The 25,949-nt window shown below is 36.1% G+C and overlaps 1 pseudogene; it reads left to right on the top strand.

Annotated features, from left to right (window-relative positions):
* The first annotated feature begins 32 nt into the window (after positions 1 to 32).
* Positions 33 to 12,972, top strand: LOC133294177 (BRASSINOSTEROID INSENSITIVE 1-associated receptor kinase 1-like; annotated as a pseudogene).
* The last annotated feature ends 12,977 nt before the right edge of the window (positions 12,973 to 25,949 follow it).

The raw sequence follows: 25,949 nt of genomic DNA, 5'->3' as shown, positions 1-25,949 counted from the left end.
CTCATGGAATTTTGTTGAAGAGGAATGGAAACATGACGTCATCTTTCATGGGTTCGTTTCTTCTTTGGTCACTCTTGTTGCTTCATTTGGTGCTTAAGGTTTCTGGCAATCCAGAAGGTAAGTAAGTGGTGACCTTTTGTGCTTACTCTATGGTGTTTTAATTGTTGCATAAATATCTGTTCCCATTAAATGAGCAGGGTTAAGAAAATAACTCAATTATGCCTTTTTTATTTTATTTTATTTTTATTTTTCTATTTTTATTCTGTTTGTGGCTTTTTTCAGAACTGGCTCATATGTTTGAATGACAAAAAAAAGGAGGAGTTAGTAATAGGATTTTATGTAATTGGCGTGGCTTTTGAAATACTTCACCTCAATTTCTGCCGCTATTTTTTTTTTTAAATAGAATATGATAAGAGAATTGAATATTTTAATAATTTTCATGATGTGCTGGTATTCTGTATCATTTGCTCGGATTGTTTGTTAATTGTAAATAGAAAAATGTTTAATTTTATGCTTAGGGAGCTCACCCTAACTCCCTAAGGCCTAATTGTTGATTGCAATACGTTTTGAGATGAGTTTTCTCACAAAGGATCGAATCTCTCACAACTCATATCTTAACCAATAATCTAAAGCATTATATGTAGGATTTTATGGAGCAACGTAAGTGTTGACACTTGTTTGATTCTTTACTCTGAATGATTTAATATTATGAATATTTGCAATTGCACCTGAATATTGCTTCTATGACAGTTGATGCCCTGATTGCATTGAAGAACAGTTTGCTTAATCCGAAGGGGGTTCTTGAAAGCTGGAATGCTACCCAAGCCAATCCATGCACATGGTTTCATATTAAATGCAACCTCGATAATAGTGTGACCCGTGTGTAAGTTATTTATGTCATCTTTACCACTAGTTTTATGAACTTTACTGCATTTAGTGAAAAATTAATTTGTGTTTGGCTAGTGATCTTCGAAATTCAAACCTGACGGGACAACTGGTTCCCCAGCTTGGTCAGCTCCCAAATTTGCAATACTTGTAAGTTGTGAAACAGATATCATAATTTTGGGTAAATTTGTCTATTTTTGTGTGTGCGCAGATTCTGCTTGGCTAGTTTTCTTGATTGTTATTCAGTTTTTGTTCTTTCTGTTGCTTTCTTTAAACATGATCTTATGAACAGTTGCACTATATTGATTGGCCAGGCATCAGACTAATTTCTTTGTTCACTACCTCAATGCTCCAAACTTATGTGAACTCCATTTCCTGATAGGAGAAGGGACTTAGATCTCCTCTTAATATTGTATATTTTGTTTGACAATACATTTTCTCCCTAGCCACTCCCAAACAAGGTAGATAAGTTGCTCTTCATTGACAATATGTTTCTCATTTTTCATAGAGTTCTTGTTTGTTTGTCTGTCTTTCCTTCTGACAAAAAAGCCGTGTTGTTTCCTTTGACCATTTGGGAAGTGAGGGGAGGAACAGATTTAATTATGGTATTTACATGATTTCTTTTCTTTTTTGTTGAACAACTTTTTTATCAAGAAATCACTTGTTGTATACATGATTCTCAAATAAAATAACCTTCTCAGGGCTAGTATACTTACCTTTTAAATCTGCAGAACTCATCTACTTGGTTCATATCATAAAAATATTTGTGTACATTATTTATTATAGTGATCCTACTATGGTATCAAATAAAAGATTTTCCAATTGCATTATTTTTTGATTTTCCTTCTCAATCAAAATGTCAAAATTTGAAGGTTTCTTGCCCTACCTCTGTTGGTTGTAGTAGAGAGTCTGAATCTAAGCAAGGGTTGTCCTCCTCACACATATTTTCTTGTTGAACAATCAATTCTCTTGAGCAACAGTTGCTTTATTAATTTTTGGTGTCTTCCTAAGCTTGGCATTAGCCAGTCTATAGAGATTGTTTATAAATTGCTGAAGAAAAGGTTACACATTGAATACTATACAAGAAATCAATATATATTTGTGTGGTTCAATTTTCACCATACCAACTTCTATTAGATTTTGACCCTTTTCATAGCACTAAAGAAAACGTGTCATTGGACTTTATTACTTGCTCAAATCTAAATATATTTTTCTTTTCCCTGACAGGGAACTTTTCAGTAATAACATAACTGGGAAAATCCCAAACGAGCTTGGAAATTTGGCAAACTTGGTGAGCTTGGAAATTTACCTGAACAAGTTAACTGGTCCCATTCCGGACACATTGGCTAACCTTCAAAAATTCCTGTATGACATGCTTTCCTTGATCTCTTATCTTTAATCTGCAAAACTTATTTAAAAATGTTTCAATTTTGTTTCTTCATTTACTTTTTAACCTTCATAATTTTTGCTTTCCCACATAAAATGGTTGCAGATTATGCAGCCTACAATATGACAATTTCAGTTCCAACAGAGCCTGTAATAAACTTCGAACACATGCCTAAAAAAAGAATCATTCGACCTAATCACATGAAATAGATGACGATTGATGATAGTGCTCAGATTGGTCGGTCTAGTAAAAAATATAACTTCACACTATTTAGCTGGATGGAAGAGTTGGGTCACAAGTTTGGTGACAAATTCTTATGTGCAACTAATCCAGGAGTTTTTTCTGCTTAAATATTTATGAAAGAAATGTTAAGTGTGTTTGTTACTTGTGTATATTGACCAATTCATCCTCTCTATATATTAAGGTACAAAAGTCAATGTAATCATTGTTCATGGTGGTGGTGATGGTGGTCTCGAGGTGCCATTGCCACCTTGGCTGCCTGAATTTTCTTCAAGTGCTTGGTGTGACCTGTGTGTTATGTTCCTTAATTTACTTTTACCACGGCTGAACTTACCTTTTTTTTCAATTAATTAATCGTGATTAGCTCTGAGGTTCCATTGCCTCCCACATTTTAATAATTAAGGCGTTAACTTGATTATATTATAATGGATTTTAGCTCTGCTTGTTTTCTTGGTTTTTTGCTGCACATTTATTTTCATGGAAGGGAGTTTTAATTATTGTGTTAGAGGTGAGGGGAGGAGCATTTTGACCACTTTATACGTAAACTTCCAAAAGGGAATGGCATTAGTCATGCCTGGATTTAGACATTTTTTAATTTTGGCCAATTCACAGTGCCTTGTAGAACACTTTGTTATATACCGTGGTCTTCTAATTTAGGTCAACAAGAAGTTATTATAGCCAAACACTCACCACACATGCTACTTGATAATTTTTTGCTATCATGTCTTGTTACTCTTCTGTATCAGTATTTTATTATCTGCAAACTAATTGAATTTGCTCCTTGGTCTAGGCGCCTCAGCAATAACAGCTTGTCAGGAAACATTCGTATGTCTTTGACCACTATTACTACCCTGCAAGTCGTGTGAGTTTCACTCATATAGTGACATATTTTTGTTTTTAAGCATATCCTGATACCATGGTCATTGTGGAATACAGTGATTTAGCAAACAAAAATTTATCAGGAGATGTCCCAGTCAACGATTCATTTTCATCGTTTACTGCCTTCAGGTTGGTGACTTGGTGCAAATGAAATTATTTATATCATTATGATAAAAACCTTGGGAGAACCACACCACAAAAGCTTTCCATTAGAGGGGAAGAACCCAAACCCATATAAACCCCACATCAAAATCCCATACTTATAACGTGGACTCAAGTCCCGTATCATGCAATTGGGTCCTAACACATTACTATTATTGAGGGATGAGATACCAAAATTTTGCTAATGCTTGTGTTCCCCTTTACAGTTTTAGCAATAATCCTCTCTTGAATTACACATCCTTTCGAGCTTTACAACTTGCTCCACCACAACAAACTACGTTAGGTTTGTTAATTTTTTTTTTTTAACAAAGGATTAAATTTTTAAAGAATAATTGTCCTAAAAACATAAGCTGAGAATCTAACTCTTAACATACCCCTCATGTGAGAGTCCACTAGGCTTGAAACATGAAATATACAGGCTTACGACTGCAATTGAAAGCAAAATCAACCTTGTTTTGAAATTGTAAGACTGAGGTCAACAATCAAACTCTACACCACTAGGTCAACTAGAATTTGATAACATGTAAAAGATTCACTTGACCTAAAATTTTAAACCACTATGATAAGCAAAGGCAAAATAATGGTGTTTTATAACTCATAAAATTAATGCTATGTAAAAGGTTTTCAATTTTTCTAGTAATTGAGTTTTCTTTCTGTACAAGCTGCAGCCACTCCATTCCTTTCCTTATTAACAATCTTTCATCCACCCTTTGCCTTCGAAGGACAAGGAGAAATGTAAGCGTTTATAATTAATAAGCTACATAGTTTTTCTATAAATGTTTATTCTGTAATTTTGTATGGTACCTGTGATCGAACTATTTCATCCTTAAAATTTCAAGTTTATTGAAAAGGATGAACTGATTGTCGTTGAGCAGTGATCTTTGATGATGGAGATACCTTAAGCATAGCTTTTTCCGCATGCTTAAATGAATAGCTTCTTTAGGTGGATGGTCAAATTCAAGAGAGGGAATTAATAATAGAGTTATACTTAATTTACCATTTAATTCTTTTAATCCATGTAGTTAGCAGTGCCACTGGGGCTATTGCTGGAGGAGTTGCTGCGGGTGCTGCGCTGTTGTTTGTATCCCCTGCAATTGTACTTGCTTATTGGCTTAGAAGAAAGCCAAAGGATTATTTCATTGATGTTCCTGGTTAGTTGACTATCAGAAAAGATGGTATACATACTGATTAAAGCTGAATATGATAACCATTACTGATTTTCCTACATTTGTGTGTCTTTTAGTGGCAGCTGAGGAGGATCCTGAAGTTCACCATGGTCAGCTTATTAGGTTTTCACTGTACGAACTGCAAGTTGCAACAGATAGCTTTAATAACGAAAAACTTCTTGGTAAAGGTGGATTTGGCAAAGTTTATAAAGGACGCTTAGCAAATGGTTCTCTTGTAGCAGTAAAAAGACTTAAAGAGGAACACGCCCAAGGTGGGAAGCTACAATTCGAAGCTGAAATGGAAATGATCAGCATGGCTGTGCATCGAAATTTGCTTCGGCTGTGTGGTTTTTGCATGACACCTACTGAGCGGTTACTTGTATATCCTTTCATGGTTAATGGAAGTGTAGCATCTTGTTTACAAGGTATCCTTATTAATCTTTTTGTTGGAAATCGACAATCACACACAAATCGAAAAATAAAAGAGAAAAGGAAGAGAGAATTTGACACGGCGATCTACCACCTGATTCACCCAATGTAGGCTACGTCCAGCTTGTCTTCTGTACTATATTCACTTCACCACTACTACGCCACTCGTTACAAGTCACTCGGTTTACAAGGAGAATATAAATAGGATTAGAGAAACCTTACAGCAGCTATTCACGGCTCAAGCCCAAACTATTAAGAAAAGGAAAAATTACAATAAATTAGAGATTCGCAATAGTACCTAGCTTCTATGGGTCCGGGGGCGCTGCCTCCCGGACCCCCACCGGCTCACCTGGGAGTGGGACCCCAGTTGCCTTTCTGCTAACCCCGGCAACAAGGCCAGCATACAAAGTATGAGTCATATCCAACACTTTTTGAAGTTGTTTTGGATTATTATGAAGAAATGCATAGCTTTTATTAAAACATGTGTTCATATTAAAAATGCTCTCACTCTAAAAATTAAATCATGTGTTCATGCTAAAAATGTGTTTATATTGATTTTGTTCTTGTAGACCGTCCGGAATCACAACCACCACTAGAGTGGTCAATAAGGAAGCGTATTGCCCTGGGGTCTGCTAGGGGGCTTGCCCATTTGCATGATCATTGTAACCCGAAGATTATTCATCGTGATGTCAAAGCTGCTAATATATTGTTGGATGAGGAATTTGAAGCAGTTGTTGGAGATTTTGGTTTAGCAAAGTTTATAGATTACAATAAAACTCATGTCACCACTGCTGTATGTGGTACCATTGGGCATATAGCACCAGATCGAGTACATCTCAACTGGAAAGTGTTCAGAGAAAAATGACGTTTTTGGATATGGTGTTATGCTTCTTGAGCTAATAACTGGAAAGAGGGCTTTTGATCTAGCACGACTTGCCAATGATGATGATATCACGATGCTTGATTGGGTAGGTATTCAGTTTATGAAGAATATGCCATTAGTACCTGTTTGATGTTATTTATTGTCTAAATATGTGCCATTAATTGATAGGTCAATAGACCATTTCTCATATGACACGATCATAACAAAATGAGACATGAAAGCATATATTCCCATAACTAACTATTCTGGTTATTTGTTGTGCTATAACTAGCCTTTGCTTTAAAAATACAATACAATGTTGATTTGGTTGTTCCTATCTCTCTGTTCCAGATTCTAGAATCTCATCTTCCTTAAAGTTGTTTAGTTCATTGTTTACACATTATTTTGAGCCCAGGTTAAAGGACTTCTGAAAGACAAGAGATTGGAGACACTGGTGGATGCAGATTTAAAGGGAAATTATGATGAGGAGGAGGTAGAAGAGCTAATCCAAGTGGCGTTGCTATGCACACAAGGCTCCCCTTTGGAAAGGCCCAAGATGTCTGAGGTGGTGAGAATGCTAGATAGAGGGTGATGGTTTGCCAGAAAAATGGGATCAATGCCAGAATGAGATCTTGCGCAAAAATTTCAACCACACCCATCAGTGTCACCACACTGGTAATTTGATATTAGACTCAACTTCAAATATCTCACCGGATGAACTATCAGGTCCTTGCTGATCTTTGAACATTCTACACGATCCTGCCTGATAATTTTCTTTTAATTTATAAAATTAGGAGGAAAAAAAAAGTAGAGGAGAGAGAATGTAAAAACACTCAAAAAAGACTTAGTTTCGATGAAAATGACACAAAATTGTATCACTTAAAATATGACAAACACTTGTACCCAAAAAAAATAAAAAATTATAACAAACACTTTCCCCTTATATTACAATATAGAAAGCTGTAAATCCAGCTAATCAATTTTCTCAAACGAAATAGCTGAGAGAGCAAAACTAAATGACACTGTGCAAGTTGTTGCATAACAGCATTCTAGCCAAGCAAATGACTACAAAATAAAAGAGAGCTGCTATTTAGTTTGATCTGCAAAACTTTTTACATTTTAAGCGATAAATGTTTTTTATTCATAAATACATCGAGTTTTTCATATGAAGACAAAATTTGATATCTAATATTCTTAATTAACTGCAAAATTCATCCAATTATGCCGTTGTACACTTTCTTTTTTTGGTAAGCTTCACCGCACACTTTTTTTATTTTTTGGTAAGCTCGAGCACACTTTTTTTGAGGGAATATTTTATGAATTTAATGTTTCTATCTGATACATTCGTTCCCAAAACGATATTATTTTGGGTTGAAAAATTTAAAAATTATAATTAAAAAAATTATTATAACCATAAACTTAATTATAATTACAAAAATACCTTAATTTTTGCCTCAAAATAACGTCATTTTGAGCTCAATAAAGATAAGTTAAGCGAATCCTTATTTTATTATTGAGAAAAGTTCAAAAAGTCTCTTGGGATTTTGTTTTGAATCATTTAGATATTTTTATTTTTTTAATCACGTATTCCCCTACAATTGTTTTATCCAAACTCATCCTTATTTTTGTTGGAAATTAATTTTAATCTGTCTATTTTACCATCCTTAGATTAAGATAATAGATTGACAATAAAAAAATATTACAAAGAAGAAGAAGAAATAGGACATATATATTGGAAACTTGCAACACTTACGGGAAATACTACAAAAAAAAAAAGAAAAAATAGAAGAAAAAAAGATTAAATATGTCTAAATCAAAAAAATAAAAATATGTTGAAAATGTACAATAATAATAAAAAAGTCTAAAATTAAAAATAGTCTAACTAAAAAAGAAGAAAATAGAAGAAAGACAAAAAGAAATAGAAAAAATCAAATCAAATATGTCTAAGTAAAAATAAAAAAAAATATGATGATAAAAAAATAGAAGAAAAATAAGACTAAATATGTTGGATACTTGCAACGTTGACAGAAAAGGCAAATATTTGCAAAAAAAAAAATAATTAAAACAATTTAATTAAAAAGAAGAAAATAGACCGAAGACAAAAGAGAAATATAAGGAAAAATAAATAAATTTCCAACATATTTGATTTCATTTTTTCTTCTATTTTTCCTTTTCTATCTTTAGTGTGTTTTTGTTTTTTTGATTTGATATGTTTGGTATTTTTTTCTTTAATTTTTATTTTTTCACTTTTGAAATGGAAGAAAAAGAAAAGAAAAAGAAGTTAGTGTTGTAAATTTTTAATATATTTGATTTTTTTTTTTTAGTTTTCTATAAGTGTTATAAATTTTTAACATATTTAGTATTACTTCTCCTGTTATTTTTTTTGTCCTCAATCTATTTTCTTTTTCTAAAAGGTGTAAATTAGACAGATAAATTTAATTTATAACGGTATTAAGGATTGATTTGAATAGAAAAAATCACAGGGAGCAAGTTTCAAAAAAAATAATTGGGATGTAAGTAATTCAAGGAAAATCTTAAGAGAGATTATAACATTTCCCTTTATTAAATTCAATTCTTTATCTATATTTCAATAAGAATTAGAGTACAATAAAGCAATGACAAAATCTATCAAAATTATAGGTAAATTTTTTTTACTGTAAGTATATCTTTCATTTGTGCTAAATAATATGAGATTAATGTTTCTTTAGCAAGATACCACCAAGGTCTCCCAAGAATCTTGTAAGGAGATCATCAACAATAAAACTTGTAGTTCATTTTCTAGTGTCAACTTCATTGTGGTCAACTGGTTAATCATACTTTGACACTCATTAAGATGCTTACCTATGATGCACGGACACTGACACGGGATACGACACGACACGCCGACACGTTAATTCTAAAAAATGGCATATTTTGACACGTTAGGACAGGTTTTGATATTAAATAATATTTTTAATATATATAATATAATTTATATTTAATACATATAATAGTTCATATTAAGTCATATAACCAATCAAATATTTGTAACGCTCGGCCGCTTCAAGAATCAACGACTATCTACACATACTAACACGAGACTTTTCAGTGTGCTTTTTCCTCACTCGCACACTTCCCGGGAAAACTTCCCAGGAGGTCACCTATCCCAGAATTGCTACAAGTCAAGCACGCTTAACTATGCAGTTCTTCCGTTTCGGGCTACCGAAAAGAAGATGCATCTTGTTAGTATAGGAAGTACCAATTAATTCTTATAAGCTATTCCAAACTGTGCAGTCGCATACCTGCACAGTCTTTGAAATTCCTCTCTTTCGAGTGTCGATTCGATTCATTCATGCATGTAACCCCCCGCTGGAAGCCTGTCAAGAGCCGCTCTTTGTCCGTGCCTCTTTGCACTGCGATCACTCCCCGCCCTCGTCAATGCTCGGGATGTTACATGCCCACCAGCTTCTGTCTGGTTCATCCTCGAACCACACTGTACTGGAAGAGAGACCCTGCTCTGACACCAGCTACGGTGCTCAAATCGAAGCACCGTAGCTCAAGTCATGGGTAAAATATCAAAGTATGGTGAAATCTCCAGAACCGTGGCCCTCTGAGCGCCAAGTTGGCGCTGTCGGTGCCGTAGGGTGCGAAAATGGCAGCAAGGTTGACGCTCACAGCGCGGGTTTGGCGCTCTCAGTGCGGGACCCTTGTGAAATTCAGCAGTTGTTCTTCAAAAATTCATAACTTGAGCTATGGTGCTCCGATTTGAGCGCGGTTTGAACCCACGCGTAGCTAATGAAGAATTCTATAACATATTGGAAGATGGAGACTATAAAATTAGTATATGAATTTCTTAAATAAATAAAGAGTGGAGATGTTTAGTGTTTAATAACAATAAAAATGAGTTTATAAGCCTTGTTGGTCTAAGAGGACTACTTGGCACACTAGGGTAGCAACGTATGGTTTAAATAAAATTACATTAGGTGTTCCTCACATAGTTTAAGTTATGATTACAACTATTGGAATTGTTTTAATTACGGATTTGATTTTAAATATAAACATTCACTAACGAAAAAAGGTAAAAAGTTTATCCGTACTTTAATTCAATTATTGTGATTGTAACTGCGCCTAATGCCATACGTGATGTTAAAAAACCAGTTCTAGAACGGGGTGTTACAATTTTCAAATTTCATAACATAAGTATAAAAAAAAATATTTTCATGTCAAATTTTATAACAGAAAAAAATTGATTTATAAATGATTTTTTTATTTTTAGTTAATAAAATAATATTAAGACTAAAAAAAAATTATGTCGGAGCGTTGATCACGTGTCGGAAAAAGTTGACTGCGTGTCAGAAAAAATGTGTCGGAGAGTTGACTACGCGTCCTAAAAATGTTGACCGCGTGTCGGAACGTGTCCGACAAGTGTCCAACACGCATTTTTTTGAAAAATGGCGTGTCCGGGTATCTGAGGTGCTTACTGATAATAATATTATCCTTATGCTTCAAGTTTATAAGATTTCTGCTTCAAGTTTATAAGATTTCTCATTAAGAATACTTGGTTCACAACTATTTTTCTCTCATGGAGAGTTGCCAAGTTTTTTCAAAGTTCTTTAGCTGATGTCTCATTTGCAACATGACGAAAAACATTTATATCCAATCACTGCCTAATTACACCAATTATTTTTCTATTCAATTTTACTTATTTTGCATCTCACATATTTGTTGGTCACTTAACGTTACCTTCAACAAGTTTGTATAAGTATTTGTAGAATAAATAATCCTCTATCATAGACTTCCAAATCAACTAATTTGATATATTGAGTTTAAGCTTGGTGCTTGTAATGTCCCACATCGGTTGGAGAGGGGAACGAAGCATGCCTTAAATAAGGGTGTGGATACATTTCCTTGTAGGAGGCCTTTTGGGGGTAACCCGAAACGTAAAATCGTGAGCTCGACGGTGCTTGTGCGCGGGGCAAAGCGGACAATATCCTGCTACAGGGTTTGGGGCTGTTACATTTTATGGTATCAGAGCAACGGTTCTAGGGAAAAGCCTGTATGTATTGCAATGATTAGGATGTTTGGTTGTGTCTGTTTTGTGTGTTTGCTCGGTCGAGTATTATTATGACAATGCATATGTGACCATATTGCGTGGGCCTGATCAACTCATAATTTGTGCAACTTGTGCAGAGTCATGGTAAGACCCGGGAGAAACCGCGAGACTTCGGAGGATCGGCCCGATCCTGTCCTGGCTGCATTGGCTGAGATGCAGGCGGCCCGACTAGCCGACCAGGAGGCTATGAGAATGGCAAACCAGGCCATGCTGGACGCCGTCAAAGAGGCGAACTGGAAGGCCACTGAGGACGTGTTGGAGGCCAACCGTCTGCGAACATGTCGATGTTTAGAGTCATGTTGGAGGAGATGAGGAAATGGCCCTGATGTTGGTCATGCCCCACCGCCACCACCACCTCCACCGCCACCACCTCCACCCAGTCTTCAGGATGACTCTCAGAGTCAGATGGGAGATGGCAGTCATCTTACGGGGTCCATGCAGACCGTCCCTGTTTTGGTTGAGGATCGTGATGAGATCGATCGCCGGCTGAATGCTTTCCGTAAGCATAAGCCACCTGCCTTCGATGGATCCTTTGATCCTGTTGCTGCGGCACGTTGGCTTCAGGCGTTGGACAAGATATTTCGGGTCATGCAGTGCACGGATCCGCAGAAGTTGATGTTCGCTACTTATATGCTGGAGGACGATGCCTATGAGTGGTGGACAAACCCTTCTCATGTCTACGAGATGCAGGGTCATGTGATGACTTGGCCTATGTTCGAGGATTTCTTCTTGGGTCAGTACTTTCCTTATGACGCTCAGGAGAGGAAGCAGGGGGAGTTTGACAGATTGGTTCAAGGCTCGTTGTCTGTTGACGAGTACCTGGCCAAGTTCAACCAGTTGGTGAAGTTTGCACACTTCAGGATGGCGATGCCTACTCCTACATTTCTGGCTGTTAAGTTTTGCAGGGGACTTAGTAAGGATATTGCTGGTTACCTAGCTGGTTTTGCCTCTAGAGATTTTGGGACACTGGTTCAGCAGTGTCGTGATATTGAAGATTACTACAGCTCGAGTAAGGCCAAGAAGGCCAAGGTTGCTGAGGCGACGAAGGTTACAGCTGGTAGTTCCACTTCTTGGCGAGACAGGAAGTTTGGGAACAAGGGCAAGGGTAAACAGTTGGCAGCTTGGCAGGCGCCGAGTCAGTTCAAGAGGACTTCTGGTCAGGGGAGTGCAGCGAGACCTCCTGCTCTCAGGTGTTTGGGATGCGGGAAGACTCATTTTGGGTCGTGCTCTACCGGCCAGTTGATTTGCTTTCAGTGTGGCAAGGAGGGCAATTTCTCCAGAGACTGTCCGTCGGCGACCGGCAGTGCCACCATCTTCTGGGAGAGTTTATACTCTGGATCGTCAGCAGTCGGACCGAGCTCCGAACCTTGTGAGAGGTACTGTTACGATTTGTATATCAGCTGTTGATGTGTTGTTTGACTTTGGGGCTAAGCATTCTTTTGTTGCTACCCCGATTGTTGTGGGGCTTGAGTTGCCCATGTCTGTGCTTTCTCCACCGCTGCGGGTAACCACCGCCACTGGAGAAAGATGTGATGCTACCACTGTTCATCGCGATGTGGCGTTTCAGTGGGATGGCCGTGAGTTCTCGGTGAATCTGATAGGATTGTCGATGGCCAACCTGGAGGTTATTCTGGGCATGGATTGGCTGTCCAGAAATTGTGTGATGATTGACTGTTGTGCCAAGCGTGTAGTGTTGTCCCCGTGTGATTCCACAGCCAGTTGCTCGCCGTTCATTTCATTGCTGCAGGCTAGGAGAACCTTGAGAGCAGGGGCATTTGGTTATGTCATGTTGGGAGGTTTGGTGAGTGGTACACAGGAGGACATCACCGGCATTCCTGTGGTGAGGGAGTTCCTCGAGGTGTTTCCTGAGGAGATTCCTGAGTTTCCGCCACAGAGGAAGATAGAGTTCTCCATAGATCTGTTGCCTGGTGTGGGGCCGATTTCTTTAGCTCCATACCGGATGTCGCCACCGGAGTTGGCGGGGCTGAAGAAGCATATTGAGGATCTTTCAGCGAAAGATTTCATTAGACCGAGTGTGTCTCCTTGGGGAGCACCGGTTATCTTTGTGAAGAAGAAGGACGGGACAATGCGATTGTGCACCGACTACAGGCAGCTGAACAAGGTGACAATCAAGAACAAGTATCCCCTTCCTCGGATTGATGATCTGTTGGATCAGCTCAGGGGTGCTTGTGTGTATTCCAAGATTGATCTCCGGTCCGGATACCATCAGATTCGGGTGAATCCGGAGGATGTCCCGAAGACCGCATTTCGCTCGAGATATGGTCATTTTGAGTACTTGGTGATTCCGTTCGGTCTCACCAATGCACCTGCTGTGTTCATGGATTACATGAACCAGATTTTCCAGCCGTACCTGGATCAGTTTATGATCGTCTTCATTGACGACATTTTGATTTACTCCAAGACGGAGGAAGAGCATGTGGAGCATTTGAGAACTGTTCTGCAAGTGCTGAAGGAGAAGAAGCTGTATGCGAAGCCTTCCAAATCTGAGTTCTGGCTCAAGTCTATGATGTTTCTTGGGCATGTTATTTCTGCTGAGGGAGTTGCAGTGGATCCGAACAAGATTGAGGCCGTACTGGTTTGGGAGAGACCCAAGACAGTTACGGAAGTGAGGAGTTTTCTGGGTTTGGCAGGTTACTACCGGAGGTTCATCAAGGGATTCTCCATCTTGGTTTTGCCATTGACTCGCCTTACTCGGAAGGAAACTCCATTTGTATGGATTCACGAGTGTGAAGTCTGTTTTCAGGAGTTGAAGGAGAAACTGACTACTGCTCCTGTGTTGGTCCTTCCTGATCCTGCGCTTGAGATTGAGCTTTACACCGACGCCTCCGGGAATGTGTGAGGAATTTGTTCATTGACTCAAGAAACCCAGTTTTTTGACCATGCACATATCTAGATTACTTTTGATAAGGAATCTTATAAACTCTTTACGCAGACAAACATGTGGATAGCCAAAAAGATCCTACAAAAAGAAATTGTACGTTATGACATACCATTATTGAAATTTGACATTACAATGAAAGTAAGAACAATTACATTTTTACAGTTAGTCTAAAAAAATAATATAAGTTATAAGAAATTTTATTGTGCAAAATTTATGGTGATAATTTAAATAAAAAATAAAGACGTAACATATCAATAAAATGAACATGCAAACAAGAAAATAAACAATTAAATAATACAAGTACGATATTTATTACATATATGGCATTATTCACACATATGTTGCTATGCACATAAACGATAATTATAAATTGCAAAATTCTAAATTTGCTTATGTTTGATCATTTTCAGTACTATCTTTGGGAGGAGTTTAAAGCTTTAATCTTGAACCCGTCCCGAACAGGATTATCTCCAGTGAAGGATACTCGTTATTTATCCCAAAAAAGAGAGAATATATATACATAAATATATACTTATAATATGTAATAACATAAATTGCAGAAAATTAAATTAATGAAATATAAATTACTGAATTATAAATCAATAGATATATATTTACGTATATAATTATAAAGTGCGAAAATATAAATCGCTAAAATATAAATTACAAAAATATAAATTGCTGTAATATAAATTGTCAAAATATTAAATGCAAAATTATAAATTGCTGAAATAAATAAATAAAGTAAATTGGAACGCGGTATCCCATCGGGACCGGTTAGGAGAAGAAGAGGAGGAGTAAAATAAATAATAAAATAACATTTCAATGGAGTTTATAATTTAGAAGAAAAAAAGAAGTTATCCTAACCATAGTTATTAAAATCGGACCGACCCGGGAACCCGTAAACCGGTCATATAACCAGTCCGGTTGATGCAACGGACCGGCCATGCATCAGAACCGGTGCGACCCGGCCGGTTTCCATAAAAACCGGTGACCCGGCCCGGTACCAAAAAAATAAAATTCTAAATTTTTGTTTTTTCAAAAAAAATCATAATAGCCATATTTGAATATTTTTTTGCTTATTGACTTACATAAGTTATGTACCTACAACACTAATATTATCTCAATTATGTACTATGCATAAAATTTTGAATTAATTTATAGTTAGAGATGTCGTTTTCTGAACCTAAAGCCCCGTATCATTATCATTATATTTTTGTTTGATTTTTTATTTGATAATAATATGTGATTTATTATTTTTTATATTAAAATATTTGAAATTTTTATCATTTTTTTAGATATTTGAGTATGTTTATAATTTTTTAATATAATTATAAAATTGCATATAATCACCGGGGCATGCGGTTGAACCAGTGACCCACTGATTGAACCAGTGACCCAGTACCTCGACCGGGTCAATGACCGAGCCGGTTTTAATAACATTGATCCTAACCCTTGGTATTTACTTTTATCTTCTTATTATAAATCTTCCTCACTCTAAAAATTCTTTCTTTTTCTCTCCCCATTTCTTAGTAGAGTTTTCTCTAAATTTTTCAGTATCCTTCACTCCTTGATTTATCTCAACTTTGAAGCAATGGGTATTAGTTCATCAAGCCTTTATTTATAAGAAAAATACTAACATACCAACAGTAAAAATAAACATGGTAATAGAAAAATATTACTTACCTAATAATCATTACAGAAAAAATTCCCATGTGGAATCTCTTGGAATTTTTATTATTGTTTATAATAAATTTTTGATTGACTTACATATTTTTTGAGTGTAATTTATAATAATTTGTGGTTTATTTATATATTTTTGGAATGTTGTTTAAACAATTTATAATTGATTTATATATTTGTGGAGTGTAGTTTATGATAATTTATGATTGATTTATATATTTTTTGAATGTTGTTTATAGTAATTCGTGATTGAAGTATATATTTTGGAGTGTTTATTATTATTATTATTATTTTATTTTATTTATATTTTAAAAAAAGAAAATATACTTTATTTGAATAACAATAATATTTTAAGTGACAGGCATATTCTGTAATGCCCTAATTAATGGGGACTTGTTACACTAGAAAGAAATACAAACAAATTGAAATATGTACACGCACCAATACAAGGCTGGAATTCATCAAATAAATATCTCCACAATTTAAGTATAATGTGTCACAAATCACCAGAACATATAAAAAACCTTCACAAGATTTCTCTAATACAATACAATCCTAATTTCCTAATTCAAGCCATTGTGTACAGTCCAGAACGTCAATACATAGAAAACCAAAAATTTCATCATCCGTGGCACATAAGTTCAAGCATTATTTGGCCCAATACTTTTGTCTTGTGAGAACAGCAAAGAAGAACATGAGGGAAAATGATGAAATCCATATCAGAGAAGGAGAAGAGATCAGAAGATGAATAACATGCAATGCTTTCTTAGAATCAATACATTCTCGATTACACAGTACACAAGGTATATATACAAGGGTAGTTAACCGACTAACTAACTTGACTAATACAAATGTTGACACATCATCTAAGTAATGACACATCATCTAATCTTCATTATCTCTCTGATTACACCCTCCCGCAAGCTGGACGATGAAGTGGCTTTGTAAAAAGGTCAGCTAGTTGATCCTTTGTGGAAACAGGAAGCAACTTAAGAAGACCAGCTTGTAGCTTCTCTCTGATAATGTGACAATCAAGCTCAATGTGTTTGGATCTTTCATGGAAGGCTGGATTGTTAGCCAGATATATGGCAGACTTGTTATCACAATAAAGTGTAGCAGGAACTGATGTGTCGACTTGGAGATCAATAAGAAGAAATGATAGCCATTGTATTTCACAAGTTATAGAGGCCAAAGCTCTATACTCAGCTTCAGTGGATGACCTGGAGATGGTATTTTGCTTCTTGGCACGCCAGGAAATAAGAGCAGGTCCAAGAAATAAACATTGGCCAGTAATGGATCTTCTAGTGTCAAGACAAGACCCCCAATCAGCATCTGCAAATCCAGATAAATGAAGATCATTGACTCTTGGAAAGAACAGTCCCTGAGCAGGTGAAGATTTGAGATATCGCAGCACTCTTGTGGCTGCCTGAAAATGGAGTGTCATAGGATTTGCAACAAATTGAGAGAGTTGTTGAACAGACAAGGTGATATCCGGGCGAGTTGTTGTAAGATAAAGCAATCGACCAATGAGACGCCTATAGGATGCAGGATCAGAATAAGCTTCTCCTTGCACACGTTGAAGTTTCAAAGAGGGGTCCATTGGTGTACGGACAGCCTTAGAAGCTAAAAGACCAGCATCTTGTAATAGTTCTAAAGTGTATTTCCTTTGATTAAGAACCAATCCTTCAGGGGAAGTGCTGACCTCAAGTCCCAAGAAGAATTTCAAAGTACCTAAGTCTTTTATCCTGAATTCAGTATCAAGAGAGTGTTTAACATTGACAATCTCTTGAGAGTTGTTGCCAGTAATGACTATGTCATCAACATAGACTAGGATTGCTGTAAAAGATGATCCATTGTGTCTTGTAAATAATGAATAATCGGCATGAGATTGCTTATAACCAAGAGAACCAAGAAAAGAGGACAATCTGGCATACCATTGCCGACTAGCCTGTTTCAAGCCATATATGGATTTGTGAAGTTTACAAATCTTTCCAGAAGCAACAGCAGGTGAACCTGGAGGTGGTAACATATAGACATCTTCATGTAACTCTCCATGAAGGAAAGCATTATTTACGTCTAATTGTATAAGATTCCAACCTCGAGCTGCAGCAATGGAAAGAAGCACTCTCACTGTAGTCATCTTTGCTACTGGTGAAAAAGTATCAAAGAAATCGATTCCTTCCATTTGATTGTATCCTTTAGCAACCAACCTTGCCTTATATCTTTCTATTGATCCATCAGCTTTGAGTTTTATTTTGTATACCCATTTACATCCAATGGGTTTAATACCAACAGGAACATCCACTAAAGACCAAGTGTGATTAAAATCCAAAGCATTGAGTTCCTTTTCCATAGCATCAATCCAACACTGATGTTGTGCAGCCTGTTTATAATTTGTAGGTTCTACTAGAGAACTTAAGGTAAGGCAATAATGTTTATAATGAGAGGAGCAGTTATCAAAAGTATACACCTTGGAAAGAGGATGCATGACAGATAACTTACCTGGAATAGAAGATTCAACTTTGGCAGTAGAGAGACTCCAATGATAATCATCCAAATATTTGGGTGGTTGTGTATGTCTAGAAGATCTTCTAGGATAATGAGGAAGGTCTGATGGAATTTGGATGTCACTGTTTTCTGTTTGGTTTGGTGATGCTGAAGCAGTATCAGATGTAGGAATATGTGTCTGATTGAGGTTTGGTGTGATGGTTTGTATTGGTTCAGGTGTGGGAATAGAAGGTGGATGTGATGTGGGATTCTGTTTTTGGTTATCAAAGTCATAATCGACAATTATATCATGTGATGGATAGGGTCTAACATAATTGGTGTCTGGTAATGAAGAATGAAGGAGAGGAAAACAGTCTTCAAAAAATTGTACATGTCGAGAAACAAATATAGACCCTGCAATAAGGTCATACAGAATGTATCCTTTCATCCCAGGTTTATGACCAAGAAAGATGCATTTTCTTGCCCTTTTTGAAAATTTTGATCTATGAGACATAAGTGTAGAAGCATAAGAGAGACAGCCAAACACTCTTAGATCATTTAAATCAGGTGCTGTTCCAAAAAGTTTTTCAAATGGTGAGAGAAATTGAAGTAAAGGAGTGGGAATTCGATTGATTATGTGGACAGAATGAGATATAGCATAGGACCATAATTTGGGATGAATGTTTGCCTGAAAAGCAAGAGATCTAGCAACATTTAGGATATGCTTGTGTTTTCTTTCTACAATCCCATTCTGTTGGGGTGTTTCCACACAAGACTTTTGATGAAGAATTCCCTTTTTATGGAAGAAAGAAGGCATGTTGAACTCAGGACCATTGTCAGTCCGAAGGATTTTTAGAAAAGCTTGAAATTGGTTTTCCATATAAGAAATAAAACCTGCCAAATGATGAGCAGTCTCTGATTTATGTTTCATGAGTATAACCCAAGTATATCGTGTGTAATCATCAACAAGAGTAAGAAAATATTGATGACCATGTACTGATTTTATAGCATAGGGACCCCAAATATCAGCATGTAACAACTCAAGAAATTTGCTAGATTTAGATATGCTAATTGGAAAGGGCAATTTGTGTTGCTTAGAAAACTGACAAACATCACATGGAACAACATGCTTATTTGGAATGAAACTATATTGAGAAGACAAAGTTTTTAAAACTGTATGAGAAATATGGCCAAGCCTATAATGCCAAAGTACATGTTCTGTATCAGAACCATTACAATAGAAAGAATTCCTATGACATGTGGTAGATGCTAAAATTGATGGTGTGGTCTTCGAGATGATTAGCACATAGAGCCCTCTTCTGAGTTCAGCTGAACCAATCAGTTCCTTGGTATATTTCTGTACAATGGCACAATCTGTGTTAGAAAAGGTAAGGGAATAAGGTGAGGTTTTTAGAAGCTGTGGAACAGAAATCAAATTGACTTTGAACTCAGGCACATATAACACATTTATCAAACTGAGTTTGTCAGTTACATGAATAATTCCACTGAACTTAGCTGTAATTTGATGACCATTTGGTAAGCTAATGGATATAGGAGAAATTTCATGCAAAGATGAAAAGCTGGATTGTTGGAAGCATATGTGGTCTGTGGCACCTGTATCCAAAATCCAGTCATGAAATTGTTTACCTGCTGAGTAAGGTGTTTCTGCACTCATGGCAGAAGCTTGAACCAAATTGGTCGAATGCTGAATTGGCTGTGTGTTGGAATTTAGCAATCTCAGCAATTGTTGATGTTGCTCAGCAGTGAAAGGTGTGTTAGAATCCATTGGAAGACTGATCTCTGATGTAACAGCCAGATTTGAACTCCTTTTATTCTTGTAGCCAGGAGGGAATCCATGCTTGAAGTAGCAACTTTCAATGGTATGATTTGTCATTTTGCAATGAGTGCAATATTTCCCTCTGCCTCTGCCATTGGTATTGCCTCTGTTATCAATTGGTTTTCCTCTTCCCATGTTAGGAATATTCTTGAATGCAGAAGCATGAGTGAAAACATGAGATGTGTCTGTTACATCATTATGAACTATGGAACTCAACTTCCTTTCTTGTTGGATGATAATGGAAAAAGCTTTGTTAACAGTAGGAAGAGGATCATTAAGCATGACCTGTGAACTGATATGTTCATATTGACTGTTTAATCCCTTGAGAAATCTAATGACTCTATCTCTATCTCTGATTTTTCGCATGCTAGTGTAACCACCACAAGAACATTGTACCTGACACATGCATTTTGGTAGAGGAATCAGGTTGTCAACTTCATCCCAAAGAATCTTCAACTCAGTATAATATGCAGCCACTGTTCTATCTCCTTGCTCTAATTTGCAAATATCATCTTGCAAATCTGAGATACGAAACACATCAGCCTGAGAAAAACGATCCTTAAGATCATTCCAAGCATCTTCAGCATAATCAATCCATAAAATCGATTGTGCAATAGATTTATCAACTGATCTCTGGATCCAGCCTAGAACAGTGTGGTTGCATCTTTCCCAATCTGAGAAAGTTTCATCAGATCTTGAAGGAATTCGCATAGATCCATCTATAAAGCACAATTTATTCTTGGAACTGAGAGCCATTCGCATAGCTCGTGACCAGGAGTGATAGTTCGATCCATGCAGAGATGGTGAAACAAGTATGGTGGATGGATTTTCACTAGGATGAAGGTAGAGAGGATTTCTTGGATTATTGAAAAAATCAGAAAATTGAATCTGATCCTTTTTTGGATTGTTTACCTCATTGAGGTTCTGGTTTGGATCTTGGTTATTGAGGTTTTGGTTTGGGTTTTGGTTATTGAGGTTTTGGTTTGGGTTTTGGTTTTCTGTTTGGTTTAAATTCTCCATGGTTAGATGCGATGCATCCATGGAAGAAGAACTTGAATCAAAAGTAGCGGAAAATGATGGATACCAGAGCTTCAAGCTCTGATACCATGAGAACAGCAAAGAAGAACATGAGGGAAAATGATGAAATCCATATCAGAGAAGGAGAAGAGACCAGAAGATGAATAACATGCAACGCTTTCTTAGAATCAATACATTCTCGATTACACAGTACACAAGGTATATATACAAGGGTAGTTAACCGACTAACTAACTTGACTAATACAAATGTTGACACATCATCTAAGTAATGACACATCATCTAATCTTCATTATCTCTCTGATTACATCTTGTTTTCCTGAGATGAAATCCCAACAAGGTGAGATGTGAATCCTAGAAAATTATAAAACTACGAATCATGCTCTATCGTAATTTGAGAATATGTCATGGTTAGTGTTATGTCATAGTAACTAGCCCTGCTATTGGTTTCATGAAGAAAGAAACATGCATATATAAATACATATAGAAGGTTTACTAGTCGTTTATAGCTATTGTATGGTCTTGAAGACCCTGGATAACTCTACTGTATGTGCCTCTCACTCATTGACCTGTCTATGTATTGAGCTCAAACAAGTGAGGCATCTCTCACAAGTTGTTAATCAGTGTACCTTAGAATCTCTTATGTACCGTACCAAGCTTTATAACATACTATTGAAATCTTTGAAAGTAAAACATTGTACATTGATCATAACAAATATTAAGTGAAATGAAAAGATGCAAGACCTCATAAATAAATATAATTTATATAGATATCCTCGTTAGGTTGCTTGCTGCAGTGAGCAAGACCAGTGAGGGAGACCAGAAAAAGCAGTTTTCATGCAACTACACTCTAGAGCAAGGAAGGCCAAGAGGGCATTCCTCTCAGGTGACTACTCACTCCAGTGAGCAACATCAGAATGCAGATTTTGACATCTGCAACTCACTAGGAGTTTCTAAGTCCGAACACTAGCACACCATACTACGCCTCTAAGGTCTAGAAAAACATGCATGCATCCTATACTAAAACAAATTTCCAAAATCAATGCATTGTTCATTTGTCATATTATATGATCATGCATAAGTAGAAGTCCCAAATCAATAACAACTCACATTGTTATCTTCCTTTTTCCAATAAAAGATTACCCATACACAATCAGAAAACATGCATGTATCCCTCGATGCATAATTTTGAATTCCACAATAGAGTATGCAAGGGTTTATTCTATAACTTACCTAATGGTGATGATTCCCTCAGGATTCTTGGTTCCTTATCCAGCTCTATTTGGCCTCCATCTCCATCTTTTGGTAAAATCTGAGAATGAAGTATAATCCCAAGGAGAAAATAATCTTCCTATTCACAACAATTTTAGCTTAAGCTTTCAGAATTTCACTCTAACCTTGGTTGCTAAAGATTTCTCCTTCTCTATCTTTAGGACTTTAGTTAAAAGTGACAAAGTTAGTGCTTGAAGGAATGAGAAAATCGAGGATGGAGAAGGAGAGGAAATCTCGATTGGGTGGTCAACCTTTTAAGACTATGCGGATGAAGATCTGAGGAGAGAAATGTGTTGGTGATGGTGGTCCAATGTGGGTTTCTCACAGCTGAGAAGAAAAAGTGAAATAATAGAGTGAGCTTTTGCATGTAATAGTGTGTGTGATCCTTGGTTAATTTGAGAGAAACAAGAAAGGTAAAATTTTGCATGTAATGCTATTAGGAAAGGTGGGTTACAGTGAAGGAGGAAAAGAAAGAGTGTTAAAAAAAGAAAATGATGAAAGGAAAAAGGTAGCTTCATATGGTGGTTGGAATGTGGGGTCAAAGGAAGGTGTGTGGTGTTACATATTCAAATAGAATTATAGCAAAGGCTCTCCGCCAAAAATAAAGCGATGTGAACTTAATACATACTATTAGTCACAATGTTTTAATCAAGTGTTTTCCCAAAAACAATTCATAATCATAGGCCATAACATATAAAAAATAAAACCTTCAATCAATACTTTTTATGTCATCAAATTTCCAAATCATAAGTAAGCATTGCGTCAAATACGTGATAATTTATATTACCTTGTCTTTAAAATAAAATAAATAACATTATAATTTTATATTTCATAACTTTGTCATAAAAAAAATTGTTCATAATTTCCAAAGTACTCATTTGATCTTCTGAAGGCCTCGCCACTGCCATGATCTCTCTTTGCCATAGTCCCTCCTCCGCAAGGTAGTCTTTCTATTTCTGCATCCTTTTTCTTATCTTCCTGTAACCTCACTACACACTCTCTTCACTTTGCTAAAAATCTCAATCTTCCCCTTTCAATTTCCATTAATTAACTTTTTTTTTCTCAATTTAGGTGTTTGTTTTTTTATATTTGAATGTTTCTTCGATCCTTCACTTTGGAAAAGATCTTATTTTTCACGTTGTTTTCTTTCAAATCCCTTGTTAATAAACCCTCTTGTGTTGTTACTTGATCTGGTTCTGAACCACTTTTTTCTAGATTACCTGATGAAAGAAGGAAAGAAAAATCATGTTGGTAACTTGTTGATTTCTTGAATCTGTGGTTGAATTGATGATTATGTTTATTCCCTGTGTGGTCCGGCATCGCAACTTAGAATGTTTCAATGATCTCCTTTGAATGATGAGGCACGTTTAAATATGTTATAGGATGCTGATTAGTGAAAGTACATTTGAATTATTTGAGATTTCAGTAATAATTAAGTAATTGTAAAAGTTGTGTTTTCAGAGACAGGTTTGCTAATCTCTAAGTGGCAATGCATGGGGAAAAATCTCTAAAATACTCACTTGCCCACCATGCCACTAAGATTATCAAACTTTACTATTTGATGAAACAATTCTTTAGCATTTAGATATGTTGGTTCTTGTTCATTTAAAATTTATATGTCTTGACCATTTCATTTGTTAAAGTGTTTTTTGTATTGTAGTTGGTTTAAAATTTTTATAAATACCTATCAAACATGATTATAACACATATAATTGGAACATCAATCACTAGCACCATTTGTTTATTTATTCATTTTTGGTTAAAAATATATTGTCGGTTGTATACTTATATGGTTAGAGTCTCTTTGTTTTTTGTCCGTTAGAAAATTCAATGGTCTTTTAAGTTTGATGTAACGGCCATGTGCTGCACTAAAGTTGTTTGATGAGTCTTAACGGTATCATAATGGGTCAGTTTTGGGTAGTATAATGAGTCATTAAGTTAGAGTTTATTTGGGTGTAATGTGTCTCTTAATGTTATGTTTTTCAGTTTTAGTTTCTGGTTTATATATTAAGTTTGAGTCAGTTTATGAAATTTGTATTCCCTCTTCAAATATTGTGAGTTATATTTCTGCATCTTAATTTTTCTCTATCATATATTTCATAAGATTAGCTATCTATTATATTTTAAGCCTGATATTTTATTCTGGCTCCGATGTGGCATTAAATTCCACGAGGCACTAAAATAAATGATTATGGGTTATAAGTAGGAAGCTTATGATTTAAAAGAAGTGAAGAGATACATGATCTGCTTTATGCATTTTTTCTTTCGCAGTGTTTATTATGTGTGAAAAAGTTTGTTTCTTCATATTATTCTAAAACAAGAGGTATATGATATATAATGCATGCACTTTTCTTTCACATTGATTGTTGTTGTTTTTCTTCTCCTTTCACCTTGTCTCGTTATTCTTCTTTTCCCGAAAACTTTTCTCTATGAACCATCTTGTTAAGTCCCATGATTCTAAATAGTAAAATGAAAATAAGAAGAAAAGCTAGTCTAAAATCACATTGGACCTGGGATATTTATTCTTCCAGAAACTACCTTTATCTCAAAATTTTGTTGTCATATAAAATTATTCTCATTTCCTGAACAATAGGAAATGACTAAGTTCTAGAAAGATTTTCCTTAGTGTAAAGAACCTTGGGATACACCACCCCAAAAGCTAGCTCAAAGGGTGGGAGTGCCCAAGACCTTATAAACTCCACATTAGTTGCACATACAACCAATGTGGGACTATATATCTCAACACGCCCCCTCACACGAGAGCCCATTGGGCTTGAAGAGTGGACAATGCAACAGGCCCAGCCTACCTGTGCTAAGAAACACCACAAGAGAAAGTGGGGGGCGGCGAGGCTCTGATACCATGTAAAAACCTTAGGATACACCACCTCAAAAGCTAGCTCAAAGGGTGGGAGTGCCCAAAGCTTTATAAACTCCACATTAGTTGCACATACAACCAATGTGAGACTATATATCTCAACACTTAGTAGTGTCTATTCCACCCTGTTATTAACCAATCTCCTACACCTCTATTATAAATTACTCCACTCTTTCTAACTGATGGGTCACCCAAATCCATGATATGGAGCCAAGGACTTGATAAGTGTAACACCCCGTGTATACCCGGTAATGTTATCATGCTATCGTATTAAGCTGCGCTTAATTAAAAATGCGAAAAATCTTTTTCTTTTCAATTATGACGTCATTATACTTAGCCAAGTTGATTACTTAATCAATTTCATAAAATCATGCCTGTATGTATATTGCAAAAAACAGCTAACTGAATACCTCATAATATAATAAAGTGAGTATCTAAGTCATAGATCTACTACCCGTAGTCCGGACAATAATTCTGATACATTATTACAACTCCAACTAAAACAAGACATAAACGAGTCTATGTGGCATGGACAATCCCCATGCTCACCAAATCAACGACATAATCAACCAAGTCTCAACATAATAATCCATAAACTGAAGCTAAAAGCATAAGACATTAAACAGGATCCAGCATCAAACATAGCAGCATAAACATGCAACATCTATCAGCTAAGCTCTGGCCTCCTGCCACTAGAGGTCTCAACCCCCGCATTACCTGAACCTGAAATAAGCATTCCCTAAACGTGGGGTGAG

Source organism: Gastrolobium bilobum, unplaced genomic scaffold (genome assembly GCF_033153095.1).
Source record: "Gastrolobium bilobum isolate Gb01-03AN ecotype WA unplaced genomic scaffold, APGP_CSIRO_Gbil_v1 utg30012, whole genome shotgun sequence".
Taxonomy (NCBI): Eukaryota; Viridiplantae; Streptophyta; class Magnoliopsida; order Fabales; family Fabaceae; genus Gastrolobium; species Gastrolobium bilobum.
Note: the sequence above shows the minus strand (reverse complement) of the source record. Positions and strands in the feature narration are given on the sequence as shown.